Source organism: Tupaia chinensis, unplaced genomic scaffold (genome assembly GCF_000334495.1).
Source record: "Tupaia chinensis unplaced genomic scaffold, TupChi_1.0 Scaffold000207_1, whole genome shotgun sequence".
In the NCBI taxonomy this organism is placed as follows: Eukaryota; Metazoa; Chordata; class Mammalia; order Scandentia; family Tupaiidae; genus Tupaia; species Tupaia belangeri.
The window spans coordinates 962,916-977,998 of NW_006159682.1; the positions used below are offsets into that span (position 1 = coordinate 962,916).

Here is a 15,083-nt window from a genome sequence, read left to right on the forward strand (position 1 = left end):
GCCCGCCCCCCCCCCCCCGGCCGCCCCCGCTGCCGCGGGGGGCCGCCCGCGCCCCCGTCTGCGTCCGGCCCGCGTCCATGGCCTTTCTGACCGCCTGGAAGGGGACGTCCTCCGGGAAGACCGACCGCAGGTGCCGTGGGAGGCGGGGAGACGCGGGTGGGACGCAGGGGCCTCTGGGGACACAGCCGACGGGGTGGGCGACTGAGCCAGCACAGCCGAAGACCGAGGTGTGCCGAGGTGCAGGGCACAGGGAAACTGCTGGAGGGCCCGGGGAGGGGGACCAGCCCTTCAGCACCCCTGCGTGCCTGCGGGTTTGTCGCCCCGGCAGGGAGGAGAGGATGCAGCTGCCCCCCAACACACGCACAGACAGACGCACACACACACACAAACACACACGTGAGCCCCCTTGCCAGCCCCACGACCTGGAGGCCACCTTGTGAGGACAACTCTGGCGAGCTGGCAGTCGGGTTTGGGCTGCCAGGACTTCCTTCAGTCCTCCACTCACTCATCTGGGTGCCCCAGTTCTGCATGGGTCAGCTGATGGGTGCTCTGGGTGCTGGGAGGCTGAGGGCAGCACTCTTCCTCTGGGGCCCACCATGCAGAGCAGCACTGAGGGGGACACCTGGTCCCAGTCCCAGCCCCAGTCCCTGTGGTGTGGCATTGCGAGCACCACAGCTCCTCCCATTAGCCCCTCACCCCTTCTGTGTGTCACCTCCCCTGCTGTCCCCACTCCTGGATGAGTTGGTACCTCCAGATGTGTTGTTCCCATGAGAGGGGACAGCCCTACCACTCTTCTAACTTTGACTCTTTCTCCCCACGAGCCCCCTCATATTTGAATATTTAACAACCGGCTACCCCAGGGCAGGGCTGAATTTCCTGCGCATTACATCCCAGGGCCAGGCTGCCCACCTGTCCTCCAGTGCCTCCAACCATAAGTGCCTAAACTTGGCAAGCCCCAAACTGAACTTAGCATCCTCACCCCAAACCTGTTCCTCCTCCTGTGTCCCCATCTCACAGTGGCATAGTCATCCACCCAGTTGCCCAAGCCCGAAACCTGGGAGTCATCCCTGTCTCCTCCCTCCCACCCTCACCTCCACCCCAGGCTCCAAGTCCTGCCGATTCTGTCTCCTGGCTCTCTCTCAACGCTACTCCATCTCCTGGACTACTTAGCCGACCCCTAACTTTCCCATCTCCTTGTCTCTCCATGCATTCTTTCTTAAGAACCATCCAACCCATGTTTTAAAGAAAAATGCTTTAAAAAAAATTTTTTTTAATTTTTAATGCTTCCATGGGAGGAGGGGAACAGGTGGTGCAGTGGTTAAGTTGCTGGACTCCCACGTGGCCCACCACGGTTCTAGTTCCAGACCTGGTGACTTGCTTTCTCAACTTCCCTTTCTCTCTCTCTGTCTCTCTCTGGTCAAATTAAAAATAATAGTAATAGGGAACCAGCAGTTAGCATAATGGCTATGTTGCTGGACTCCCACGTAGTCGACCGCGGTTCGCGTCTCGGACCCGGTGGCTTAAATCTCACGCCAGGCACGTGTGCGTGCGTGCCCAAGATCCCGAGAGGAGAATGGAGGAGAAGGGATTGCGGCGTGACCATCCCCCCTGGGGGGTGATTTCTCGCTTTCTGTCTCTATGTCTCTCTCTGTCTGTCTGGCGAGCGCACGTGCCCTGTAGCGAAAAAACCTCTCCAAAAAAAAAAAGAAAAAAAATAGTAATAATAGTAAATAAATAATTGTAAAGAATAATAAAACACTGCCATGGCTATCAGCTAGAGGTTCAAGGCACTCCAGGCAGAGGCTGTGACCCATCCAGGCCCGTTTCCCATCTCCCTGACCCTCACCCCATTCCAGCAACACAAGCGGCCCTGCATGCTCTCCCAACTGGACCGGGCTTGCTCAGGATGCCCAGAATGCTGTCTCCATCCCTGATGCTCCATAAAACTGAACTTTAGGCACCCTCTTCTGGAGAGCCTTTCTGACCCATCCCCAAGGCAGGCTCATCATTTCCAGCACCCACTTCTCTTTTGTGGTTCTCATTCGGTCTTCAGCACACATTGTAGAGCATGATACTGTTCCAGGCACTGTCTTAGGCGGAGCAGAGACAGTGGAACTTCAGACATGTAGGTCCCTGCTCTGGGAGACCATGTTCCAATGAGAAAGACGGACAATTAAGCACCGGAAGTAGATGCTGTGTAAGGCTTAAGACAGGGCGACGTGATGCGCGGTACGCTCAGCCGTCCCCAGAGCATTCCGCACAGTGGGAACCGCTCCTGTCACAGCCCGAGGTGTGTCTGAGGAGCAGGGAGGGGAGTGGGTAGTGGATGACATGTGTCTGACGAGATCCTGGACGCAGACGGGCTGGACCGATCCAGGCAAGGAGAGTGGATTTCTTGTGTCCTAGAAAAGCCACTAGAGGGCTCTGGGCAGGACACTCAAGGATTTTTAATTAATTTAATTAATTAATTAATTAATTAATTAATTTTGAGAGGTTTTTGCTATAGGGCACGTGTGCTCGCCAGAGAGACAGAGAGACAGAAAGTGCGAAATCAACCCCCGGGGGGATGGCCACGCCACAATCCCTTCTCCATTCTCCTCTCGGGATCTTGGGCATGCATGCACACACACCCAGCATGAGTTTAAGCCACAGGGTCCAGGACTCGAACCGCAGTCGACTACATGGGAGTCCAGCAACATAGCCATTATGCTATCTGCTGGTCCCAATACTCAAGGATTTAGAGATGACTGAGCTACCTCCCCTGTGGAGCAAGGGTTTTGTGGGCAAACCATCTCTACACTTTTCTGTTTCTTACTACACATGGGAGGTGGGTGGGGCTCACCTGCCCCCGCGTACCTGGAGCCCAGAACACAATGGGGCTCAGAGTATCCATTTTGACGAGGACATCAGGGAATGACTTTGGAGGTGGTCGAGATCCCGCAGTGGATGGTGAGGACGTGTTCAGTGGATTTCTCACCTGCCTGGAGAATGCAGTGGCGTCCTGTCCTGCGGGCACTGGGGAGCCTTCTTAATAGCCAGTGTGTCAGTCGCTCATGTCACAGAGGGAAGCTGGAGGTAGGGAGGCCAGAAGGGATGGAGAGGATGGGGTAAAGAAGCTAAGAAAGAAGAACCAAGGAGTGGCAGCTGGACAGGCTGGAAGGTGAGAGCCAGTATCAGCAAGCTGGGAGGGAGGTGAGAGGCTGTGAGGAGGATTGGGGGAGGGTCTCAGCCATGGAGAGGCCTCCCTGTATCTCCCGTGGCCTGCATGAGGGAGTGTGTATGAGGCTTGCACACGTGTGCCTTGCACTTCTGCTGGAACGTGCAGGCACAAATCCCTAGAAAATTCTTTACTCCCAGTTGCCCCCACAAGGTCTCATGCCTGAGGCTGAAACCTGGGTCTCCATCCTCCCAGCTTGGGACCGTGCTCTCTCTCTCCACCCTTGCCCCTCGCACCCACGCTGCCCCGCGTCTCATAGCCCAGCCAAAGAGTGAAGGGCTCGGGGTCGCTCAACCCCTGCTCTGCCACTTTCTGACTCTGTACCTCGACTCAATTACTTGATCTGTGTGAGCCTCAGTTTACTCAGCTGTACAATGACAGCCACTCACTGAGTGGTGGGAGGACCTAGTGAAGTCACATTTGTCAAACACCAGACATAGACTGCCACCGGGGCGTCACTGGTGTTCAATAAATGCACTTCGTGTCCTCTGGGTGCTGGCACGAGGTAGTGTTCTTTCCAGGGTATTTGCACCGAGCAGAGGGGATTCTGAAGGGTTTGCACCAATGATGGGGATTCCTGACTCCAGGACTAGGTAACCTGGAACTAGTGGGAAAGGAAATGGGGCTGTTCCTGATGCTGAGCATCTTTTAATGGGGACTAGTGCCACCTACAGGACCTACAAATAGAGCTCCTTTCCAGCCAGGTCATAGCCCCCACTGCGGTAGGAGACAGCCCCAGGAAGAGGGGCAAGTGCCAAGTGCCAGCCAGCAGAGTGCTTCTGAGAGTCGCTAAGCAGCAGAGTTGCTGTGGGAGGGGGTGGGCCCCAGCCAAGGGGAGGGGCCTGTGGGCGGCTGTAGACAGATTCCTGCTCCTGGTTTGTGCCTGAGCTAGAGGAGCTCTCCAATCCCTGCAGGGTGGGAATTTCCTGTTGGCAATGGAACTCTTGAATGGCTTTGGAGTCCCTTCCCTGGGAATGGAGCTGAGTTTTCACCTTTGTTATTCTCAGATCCTGCCAGTTGAAGTGTTTGTGAGTCCTGGTCTTGTGATTTAACATTTCAAGTTTCTATGAGGACGTTGAAGCTCCTAATCCCAGGATTCTGGTCTACCCCTGTTGCTGAGGGCAGTTGAATGGATAGGAGAGGGCGTTGGGGTGACAAGTACACTGTGGCCCTCAGATCCTCAAGCCTTGCTGCCCAAACCGAGTAAACTTTGTCCTACTTTATCAGTTACAAAGAGATTCCATCTTGGGACATTTGCGGTCCTTTCTGAGGTCTATGAGAAATAGATTATTCAGGCTGTAACTTAGATTCTGCCAGCTGGCCACAATTCCTGAAATGTCTTCAAATCTGGGACTTGAGTGGCTCGAGTTGCTTTGTTCTCCCCTGAGAATTTCTGCCTCTCAGCTCGGTTCCTCCCTGGGCCAGCTCCATTCTCTCCTGGTGCTCACTGCTTTATTCAGCACAAGGCACGACTGCCAGTAGCTTCCAAGCTCAAGCCCAGGGACGGTGAGACAAGACAGCAAAAGGCACCCAGGGGCCACAGAGGCTGATTTTGAACCCTGGCTCTGAGACTTTCTAGCAGCGTGATTTTTTCACTTCTTGGTGCCTCCGCTTCATCTTTAAAATAAGGACAATATTAGTACTTGCCTCCCAGGATGGTTGTGAAGATTTTATGAATTCATTTATGTAAAACACAGAATAGTGCCTGACTCGGTGTTAGGCTAGTGCTATGGATTGTTCCAGAGGACGTGCCTTCTCCACCTGCTCTAGTTTGAATAAACTCAGGGGAATGTTCTGATTGGCCCTTCCCTCCACCAATAACTGTACCCTGAGAGATGGAGTCGAATAAAAAGATTCTTCTCCCACCCAGCCCTAATCCTATATAGGAGGGCTCTCTGCCCAGTGACCTAATCATCTCCCGTAAGTCCTGCCTCCTCATACCATCATTTTGGGGGAAAATTTTAGAGGGACACAAACATTCAGCTATCATCCATCCCACAAGGATGAGAGACCCTTTCCTAATTCCCCACCAACTTGAATAGGACAGGCTATAACTCCTTTTTTTTTTTTTTGAGAGGTTTTTGCTATAAGGGCCATGCTCCCCAGAGAGACACAGAGACAGGAAAAGTGAGAGAGCATCCCCAGGAGGGGTGGCCATGCTGCAACCCTTTTTCTTTCATTTTCCTCTTGAGATTCTGGGCACACGCACACATACCCAGTGTGGTTTGTTTGTTTGTTTTAAATAATTATGTTACTTAAAATTATTATCATTTTAATTTGACCAGAGAAAGAGTAGGAAAGTGAGAAAGCAAGCCACCAGGTCTGGGACTCGAATCGCAGTTGGCCATGTGGGATTTCAGCACCTTAATCACCATGCCACCTGCTTGTCCCACCAACCCAGCAAGTTTTTCTGGCTTTCCAGTCTCGGACTCAGAACTATAGCCAGCCATGTGGCCTCCCATCCCTTAACCACACCACCAGCTAGCCCTGTGGTGGCCCTGTAAACTTCAACAGTGCGTTTACTAGGCTTTCAACTGGAGTAGGCCAGGCTATACCTCCTTGTTTTTTTTTTTTGAGAGGTTTTTGCTATAAGGCGCATGCACTCGCCAGAAAGACAGAGAGACAGAGAGACAGAAAGCAAGAAATCACCCCCCAGGGGAGATGGCCATGCCACAATCTTCTCCTCCATTCTCCTCTCAGGATCTTGGGCATGCACGCACACGCACCTGGCATGAGTTTAAACCACTGGGTCCGGGACTCGAACCTTGGTCAACTTCATGGAAGTTCAGCAACATAGCCATTACGCTAACTGCTGGTCCCATGACGGGCTATAAGGTCTAAGAACACCTTAGAAAACAGGATGTGAATGACAGAAAATGATGATGCTGTGGCCCCTCTCTGGGTCCCCTAAGCCATTCTGGAAGGAAGGTCTATAGATCTTTTACTTCTAGCCAAAGATATGCCCCTTTCCTTTCCAGGAGAAAGGGAATTTTCTATCTTAACCCAAGACTCCCAAGGCTTCCTTCCCCCAGATCAGCCTTTCCTAGGTGAACCGCAGTGCAGAAATGTCCCACTTTCAGATAAATTCCTCCCCAACTCTCTGAATGGCTGGTCTCTGCCCGAAGACTCCAACAGAACAATTTCATTAGGACCGGGTGGGACCTGAGATACCCTATGCAGGTAGACGTGGACCAAGACACTCCCTTCCATTCTTGCTTTCTGCCTCTGAGGACTTAGTGCCTTGCAGAGTCGGCTCCAACCACGCCCACACCCTGCAGGAACCAGCAACACAGCCCCTCAAGGCTCCAACCACACCCACACCCTGCAAGAAGCAGCAACACAGCTCCTCAATTCGTTTCCAGCTAGGAAACACCCTCCCCCATACAACAGCTAAGTCTCGGATTTCTAGGAAAATGATGGGTGGGCACTTGCTGAGTGTAGGGCAGGCAGGCACGGGCGGGGCTTGTTCGCTCCACAGCACTGCGCGGGATCACCACCCTTCTCCTTCGCTTGCCACTGCTCTTCCAAACCCCAGCGCTCACCCCTAGACACCTCCTGAACTAGCCCCGCCTCCAGAGTGCTCCCATCTTGTGCTTCTGTGGTCCTGCTATAAAGGGCCGGGGGACCTATCCTTGCCTGGGTCCCAACAGCCAATGCTTGACACTCATCATTACTTAAATCCACGCACCTCTGACCAGGAGACCCTGTCATCTCTAATTGAATAGGCGAGAATAGATCAAGGAGAAAACGGAAGCCCCAGGAGGTGTCCTGATGACGGTGAAGAAGCCAAAATTCAGATCTGAGTCTTCTATGTCTGACCTTGTACCACACTACCCCCCACCCACTCCAGAAATGGCTTTAACCCCTCACGCTTTCTCAAATGGGGTTTTCTTTTTCATGGAAGATGGGTAATTTTGTATTCTGCTGTTTGCACCTTTTTCCACATTCTAGCAAACTCTTTTATACTTCAAACATTTATTGAACACCTACTATGTGCTAGGCACTACTCTAGGCACATAGTAGGAGATATTGGAGAACAAAACCAAAAAGCAGCCAAACAAAAACAAGAACAAAGACTCTACCTTTGTGGGATATAGAGTTTAACAGGGAAGGAGAGACAATAAATGAATAAGCAAGATACACAAACACCACATAGCTTTAAGCACTATAGGACATATAATATAGGACAAAAGAATTGGGAGTTGTACCAGTCAAGTGGTAGTTAAGGTGGCTAAATCCCACATGGCCAGCTATGCTGTTCGAGTCCTGGACCCAGTGGCTTGAGAAACAGGCTGGGGTGGCAAAACACAAGCAAAGTTCCAAAACCAGACAAATGTTACTATATTAGGCTGAGAAGCTGCTGCACAGCAGAAAAACAGCAATTGAAGTGAGAAGATAACCTTCAGACTGGGAGAGTATATTTGCAAACTATACCTCAGATAAGGGATTGATAACCAGGATGTACAGGGAACTCAGCAGTTTACCCACAAAAAATAATTTCCCAATTAAAAGATGGGAAAATGAGCTGAACCGAGAATTCTTAAAAGACATACAAACAGCCAAAAAGCCCTATGAAAACACACTCATCATCTCTTATCATAAGGGAAATGCAAATCAAAACCACAATGAGACATTACTTAACCTCAGTCAGAATGACTAAAATAAAAAATAATAATAAGTGCTGGTGAGGCTGTGGTGAAAAGGAAACTCTCCTGCACTGTTGGTGGGAGTGCAAATTAGTACAATCACAGTGGAAAATGATATGGAGACGCCTCAGAAACCTACAAATAGAACTACCAGATGACCTAGTAATTCCACTCTTAGATATTTACCCAATGAGTAGAGAAAATAGAACTACCAGATGACCCAGTAATTCCACTCTTAGATTTACCCAATGAGTAGAGAAGCTCTCAGTTGGGAAAAACACTTGCATATCCATGTTTATTGTAGCATTATTTACAATTGCTAGGTCATGGAATCAACCCAAATGTCCAAAATTGAATGAGTGGACTGAAAAACTGTGGCATATGTACTCTATGGAATACTACTCAGCCATAAAAAACATTTGATACAAAGTGGACGAATATGGAAGACGTAGTGCTAAGCGAAGCAAGCCAGAGCATGAACGTCAGACTTTGTATGTCCCCACTCAATATATAGCGAATGTGCTGAAAGTTTGGAAGGTATAGTAGTGGGGAGGGCAATGGTAGATACTAGAGATAGTAAGGGTGGGGTAATATGGAGGTGGGGAATAGAGGGAAGGAGGGGAACAAGGAAAAAAATGTTTAATTGATACAAAAATGAGAAGTTATTTGCTGATGATAATGTATATGGTAATGTCTTTGTCTTGACTGATATGCACTGTATTTGTGCTGAAGAGGCAATGTTGTACAGTATAAAGCTATATAGTGGTTAAAAGTAAATTTTTAAAGAAAGAAAAAAAGAAAAGAAGAAAAGAAAAAACATGCTGGGTTGGGACCAGCAAATGGCATAATGGTTACATCACAGGACTCCCAAGTAGTGGACCATGGTTCGAGTCCTGGACACAGCAGCTTAAAACTCATGCCAGGCGCATGTGTGTGCGTGCCCAAAATCCCAAGAGGAGAATGGAGGGGAAGGGTTTGCAGCGTGGCCTGGTATAGAAATTACCAGGGGTAGTTTCTCACTTTCTGTCTCTCTGTCTCTCTCTGTCTCTGTCTTACCAGTAGTGGTAATTCAGGCAAATAAACTCTCTGTAGACACAATTTAAATATCTGCAGAATAATTCACTCCATAAATGCAGTATCATTCACTGAACCAGTCCCCAAGCGATGGCCATTACAGTTTTTTCCAGTTCTCTTCTTATGATAGAAAACACTATGAAAACATCCTTGTACCATAGATCTTTGTCTGCATATGTGATGATATGTTTAGACAGGTGTGCTGCCCAAATGTTACTGAGTCTTCTTTCTAGGGCTTCCCATCCATAATTCCAGTTTTCCTTCAGAAATATGAAGCCCCTTTGTCTGTCACTGGCAGGGTGGCCGGTAGCAGTGGAGACTGCAGTTCGAAGGTATAAGGTAAATGTTCTGGAGATGCTGCCTTGGAGTCCTAGTCAGGTCTCTGGGTGCATATCTCAGGGGAACGCCTTCTTCCCTGGACAGCTCTGTGTGCTTCCAAAGCCTTTGTGGGTCCATTACCTCATTTAATACCCACTGCAATTCTTTTTTTTTTCTTTAAGAGAGATTTTTGCTATAGGGAGTGTGTGCTCACCGGAGAGACAGAAAGAGTCAGAGAGATAGAAAGCAAGAAATCACTCCCCAGGGGGATGGCCACGCCGCAATCCCTTCTCCTCCATTCTCCTCTCGGGATCTTAGGCATGCACGCACACATGCCTAGTGTGAGTTTTAAGTCGCCAGGTCCTGGGCTTGAACACCGGTTGACTATATGAGAGTCCAGCAATAGAACTACTGGTCCCCACTGCAGTCCCTTTATCTCTTTTTTATAGGTGAGGAAACTAAAGCTCAGAGAATAGTGATAAGGCCCTGCTCCAAGTGCGTTACACGTATTATGTCATATTCTTGCAACACCCAGGTGAGGCTGGTGCCATCGTCATCCAGACTTCAGAGATGAAGTCACTGGCCCAGGGTGTCAGAGCTGGGATGAAAGCCCTGGCTCCGAACCTGCTCCCTGAATGCTCCCTACCCTGCCTCAAGCTACGCAGTTGACTTGCTTCAGGACTGCCTAGCTGGGACATGACGGAGTCAGGAGTCCATGCAGATCTTACTGACTCTGCCCCTAAGTTCCAAACTCTAAGAGGGGGCATTGAGTGGCATTAGAGCACTGGCCCTTTTTCAAGTCAGGACAGTTCTTGGTCCCACATGCCTAACCCAGACTCTTTCCTTAGACCCACCCTGGGAGGCTCCTGGAGACCAGACTTTGGTAGAAGAGCCTAAATCCTGAAACTGGGTATATACAGGGGGAAGGCAAGGTTGGAACTCCTGGTCCAAACTTCTCTCCATATATGTGGTGGGAAGAGAGAAACTAAGGCCAGAATGGGGCAGTCACTTGTCCAAGGTCACATAGCTAGTGGAGCAGAGTCCATGGGGGGGGGGGGGGGCGAAAAACGGCCTGAAGCGAGGTGAGCAGATTCCATGGGGGGGGGGGGTGCAAGAAACAGGCCTAGATCTGCCCCAAGGGCCTAGATCTGCCCCAAGGGCCCACTCCAGGGACAGCTACAGAGCTGCGGCTGTCACAGCCCTCTCCAAGGCCCTTTGTTGATGGGCCTGTTCACTGTGAATTATTAACGAGCCCTAGCCTGTAACTGCTGGGGTGGGGCTCACACACTTTAAGCAAACCCTCTTTACAGCCCACAGTTGTAGATCAGCTGGGTTGAGAGGACGCTGGAGTGTGAGGGGAGATACGGGCTGGGAGAGCCTGGGGAAGGGGGTGCTTCATGCCAGGGAAAGGACTGGGGGGAGAGACTAAGAAGGGGGCTCAGCAGCGAGAAGGGGACAAGGAGTTCCCCAGGTAATGCCCAGTAGTCCTCACAGCATCCCTGAGAGTTCAAGACTGCTGTCCCAGGCTTAGGTGGGAAGACTGAGGTTCAGAGAGGGGCAGGCAGAGCTGTCTTCACAGCAGAAGCTCTTTCTGTGACGGCGGCACTGCTGTGCTCCTCTTTTCTGTGACCCCCACCCCCTGAATCGAGGCACCCCTCTTTTCATCTCTTCACCCCCCCCTTCCCCATCTATAGGGTAAGGAATCACTGTAGCTGTGGCTAGAGCGTGGTCCAGGCCTCAGTATTCTCATCTGTAGGCTGGGAAGCACTGCTACTATGGCCTTTCCGGCATGTACTGAGGTCTCACAGAGACTTCCTGAGGGCCTCACTGAGACGGCACAGGTGAAAGCAGTCATGGGGTTCTCAAGGCCGCTGAGAGGTCGGCGGCCCTGCTGACGTGTTCTTGCAGGTCAGGGAGGAACTGAGGGAGGAGAGTAGGCCTGGCACCTCCCAGGCATGATGTACCAGGAAACAGTCCCCAAACAGGGAGGAAGGGACCAGGACTCAGGAAGCTCCCAGGCCCTGGGCTCAGCTATCAGCTCAAGTGGGGGTGTGCAGATGATCGGAGTAGAATTACCTGGGTGGTAGGCAGCAATCTGAGGTGACTCATGGATCCTGGCTTGGATGGGTGGGGCCCGGGGGCGGACCCTCTGCGCTCTGACTCACCAGCATCACTGCCCTGAGCGGGCTGGGGTTTGGGGGGGCCACTCCACAGGCAGCCCTGCTGCTCACCTGCCAGCTCAGTACTCACCTGCAAGATGGGGAGAGAAGGTACCTGGCACACCACCCCAAATGTCATCGAGGCACCTGCATGGCGCGTGTTACATGCCAGGTACTATTCTGGGCCTTTTACCTGATGTGTGAAATTTTAAAATGTGTTTCTTTATTCATGATAGAGCATGTGCTTGCACATGTGAGAGGTACCCGTGACACCACGCGCCACGTAGTAAGTGTCTGATACACAGCGGCCATTGTTTCAGTGATTGCCTTGGTTGGGGTGTACTGACGTGCTGGGCCCTTTGTTGGTGCTTGGTTGTCGGGCACCTGATGTCAGGCACTGGGACACAGAGACAGAGCTGACCAGGGCCTGCCCTCGAGAAGCTCCCAATCTGACGGCGGAGCCAGTCACCTACAAACCTCACTCCCCACTGCCCAAACATACACACCACACACAGACAGTGACAGCCCAGGAAAACTGGGGTACCTTAGCGGCATTAGGGCGGTGAGTACCCAGACGCTCCTGACCCTGCCAGAAAGGGGAAGGTTCCTGGAAGAAGCAGCATCTGAAGTGAAACTGCAGGGCGAGTAGGAGCTTTGGCATATGGCGAGTTCTTAATAAATGCTGGTCACATGCAGTAAATATTTACCCTGGAGTGGGCCAGTTCTGCGGCCTGGTGATCCGGGCAGCCGGATCACACGTGGCCAACTGTGGTCCAACTCCCTGATCTGGTGGCTTTAGAAGCATGCTGGGCATGTGTGCCCAAAATCCCAAAAGGGAAAATGGAGATGCACTGCAGTGTGTGCTTTCTCCTCTCCCTCTTGTCTCTGGTAAGTGCAGGTGCCCTTTAGGAAAAAAAAAGAAAAATTAGCCTGGAGCGAATGTACTTAAAGCTTCAGGATCCTCCACTCGCCTGGCCTGGCCCAGTCCAGGGTTCTCAGAGAATACTGGCAATTTTGCATTGCTAGATTTGTATCTTGTTTGAAAGAGCCCTCCCCTTTATCAACTTCTGGATTCATTCCTGGTTCAATGAATGAGTAAGTGACAAGGGAGAAAGGTGAACAGCAGAGGGAACACCGCGTGATAGGGCCCTGTTTCAGTCTGTCGTGTTGCTAGTTACAGAAATACCTGAGTCTGGGCAATTCGAGAATAGAAGTTTATTTCACTTAGCTCACCCTTTTGAAGGTCCACGCTCAAAGGGCTGCCTCTGGGCAGGGTCTTCTTGGTGGTGGTGTCCCATGTAGTGCAAGGCTTCACGTGACAAGAACACGTGTGTCTGTCTGGTCTCTCTCTCCTTATTAAGTCACTAGGAGGGCCAGCCCATGGCCTGGTGGTTACATGAGCTAGATCCCACATGGCTGACTGCACAATTTGAGTCTCAGACCTGGAGACTTGAAAAATACCAAGGGATTGTGGCATGACCATTCCCCATGAGGGGTGCTTTCTTGCTTTCCATCTCTGTCACTCTGGACAGTTCATTGTCCCTCTGACAAATTTTTTAAAAGCCATGAGGGATCAGTCATGGGGACCCCCACCTTGCTAGCATTCTCCTAATCACCTCCCAAAGGCCCCATCTCTCAGTCCCATTGTCAGATTAAGTTTTCGCAGGTGCAAGGTCAGCTGCACCTGGATTGGGCCTTGCTGTAAGATGGCAGAGAGCGCTGGAGCAGGAAGGTCTGCGCAGAATCCGATCATGGGGGCCCCACCCTGATCCTAATCTCCTCCAGAAGGCCCCAACCTCCCAGTACCACAGTCAGACGAAGCTTCCACCCTCTTTTTTTTTTTTAGAGAGGTTTTTCCGCTATAGGGCGCGTGCGCTCGCCAGACAGACAGAGAGAGACATAGAGACAGAAAGCGAGAAATCACCCCCCGGGGGGATGGCCACTCCGCAATCCCTTCTCCTCCATTCTCCTCTTGGGATCTTGGGCACACACGCACACGCACCCGGCATGAGTTTTAAGCCACCGGGTCCAGGACACGAACCGCAGTCAACTATGTGGGAGTCCAGCAACATAGCCGTTACGCCAACTGCTGGTTCCCGAAACTTCCACCCTCTTGATTCTGTTACAACGGCAGTAAATTTCCAGCATATGAGCTTTTGGGGGGCCACACTCAAACCAGCCTCATCACACAGGACTCCTCCTTACACACACTGCTGATCTTCTCAGCAGCCTTGCCAGCTCCAACTTTGTCAGTGTACCCTGCTCACTTCCCTGCCTTCATGCTGCGCCCCCCAACTGATCCACCTCTCCACCACTTCATTGTGTTTAAATGACATAACTGTCAAGGCTCAGCTCTGTCCTCACCTCCTCCAAGAAGTCCCCCAGACGCTCCCACATCCAGATTCTTTATATTATAGTTGGTGGTCATTATTGCTATAGCCTGATTCTTGTACTTAATTACCTCTTTTATGCCTAAATATGAGGCTTCCAGAGATGGAACAATTCTTCCAAGTGAGCATCTGGCCTCTGCTTAGTAGGGGAGGAGGGGAACTCACGGCCATGCCAGGCAGTCTGTTTAGATTTAAGCAGTAATCCCCAAGCTTCTCCCACTTCCCACAAAGCACAACCTGCCTGCTCCCCACTCCCTGCGTGGGATCTGGTCCAAGTTCTTCCCACATGGCTGCTTCTGCAGGCCGGCCCCTCCTGTTTTCTCTTCTGACATCCTGGAGCTCAGAGTTGGTCCAGGGTAGCAGGAATCCCTCCCCCTCTGTCCCCTGCCTTTGTGAAGGGACAGCTCTAATGGCAGCCGTGTGTGCTCTGATGAGTCACGGTTAAGCGCATCTGGGGCCTGGAGGTGGCAGCTGGTTAACTCTTCAAGGGCCAGTGGTTCTCTCTGCCAAAGACCTCCTACCCTGAGCCTAGACACACACCCCAGTGCTAGGTGTGCAGTGGGTGCCTGGGGAGTGTGGGTGACCCTCATCACACCCACACAGGCACAGCGGAGGGGGACAATGGGGGCAGTTCAGGGCAGAGGGGAACAAGGGGTAAGAATCTAGAGCATGAGCTTTGGAGTCGGGAGGGCTGAGTCCCAGTCACAGGAACTCCGTGCCTCGGTCTCCCCATCGGTAAAAGTGCATTTATGGGGATTATTTGAGAAGGTGAGCGTGAACTGCCGGCTGGCAGTGAGTGCTAAACTGCTTTATTCCTCGCTCTCTGCTCTCCTGCAGACACTCAGCGGACAAGTGGGTGGGATTAGAACCCAAGCCTGGCCCTGGAGGCTGTCCCTCTATGCATGAATGCCCCCGCGAATGTGGGGGGACGGCAGACTCACGCGGGGCGGCTGAGGGGAGCTGCGAGGTCCAGGGAAAATCATTCTGGTCCCAAATAAGTGGAGATGGCTCAGAAGGAGAGCTCCTGTCCCTTCCCGGGTGGCACCCGCGCAGAGGCCACGCTGGCCTGGGCCCCCGCACACCTGCTGCACCCGGGGCTCCTACCTGTCTCGGCTGGGGGTGGGCGACTCCCCCTGCGCAAGCCCGGCGGAGGCAGACCCCGCCCCCAGCTCTGCCCCAGGCCGGGGGCGGCCGCGGGCAGGCATGGCCCCACTTCGCGGGTGGGCAGATCGAGGGCTCGAGGCCTGGCCCGGCCCCGCCGCCTTCCCCGCCCCCGGCG

General features: G+C 52.0%; 1 protein-coding gene across 1 annotated transcript in view; it reads left to right on the top strand.

Annotated features, from left to right (window-relative positions):
- Window positions 1–110: 110 nt before the first annotated feature.
- The window catches only part of TTC39A (tetratricopeptide repeat domain 39A), a 60,664-nt gene continuing 45,691 nt past the window's right edge, over window positions 111–15,083 (top strand). The window contains exon 1 of the mRNA XM_006147249.3: window positions 111–130. The gene's annotated coding sequence lies outside the window, so the exon portion shown is untranslated. The remainder of the gene's footprint in view (window positions 131–15,083) is intronic.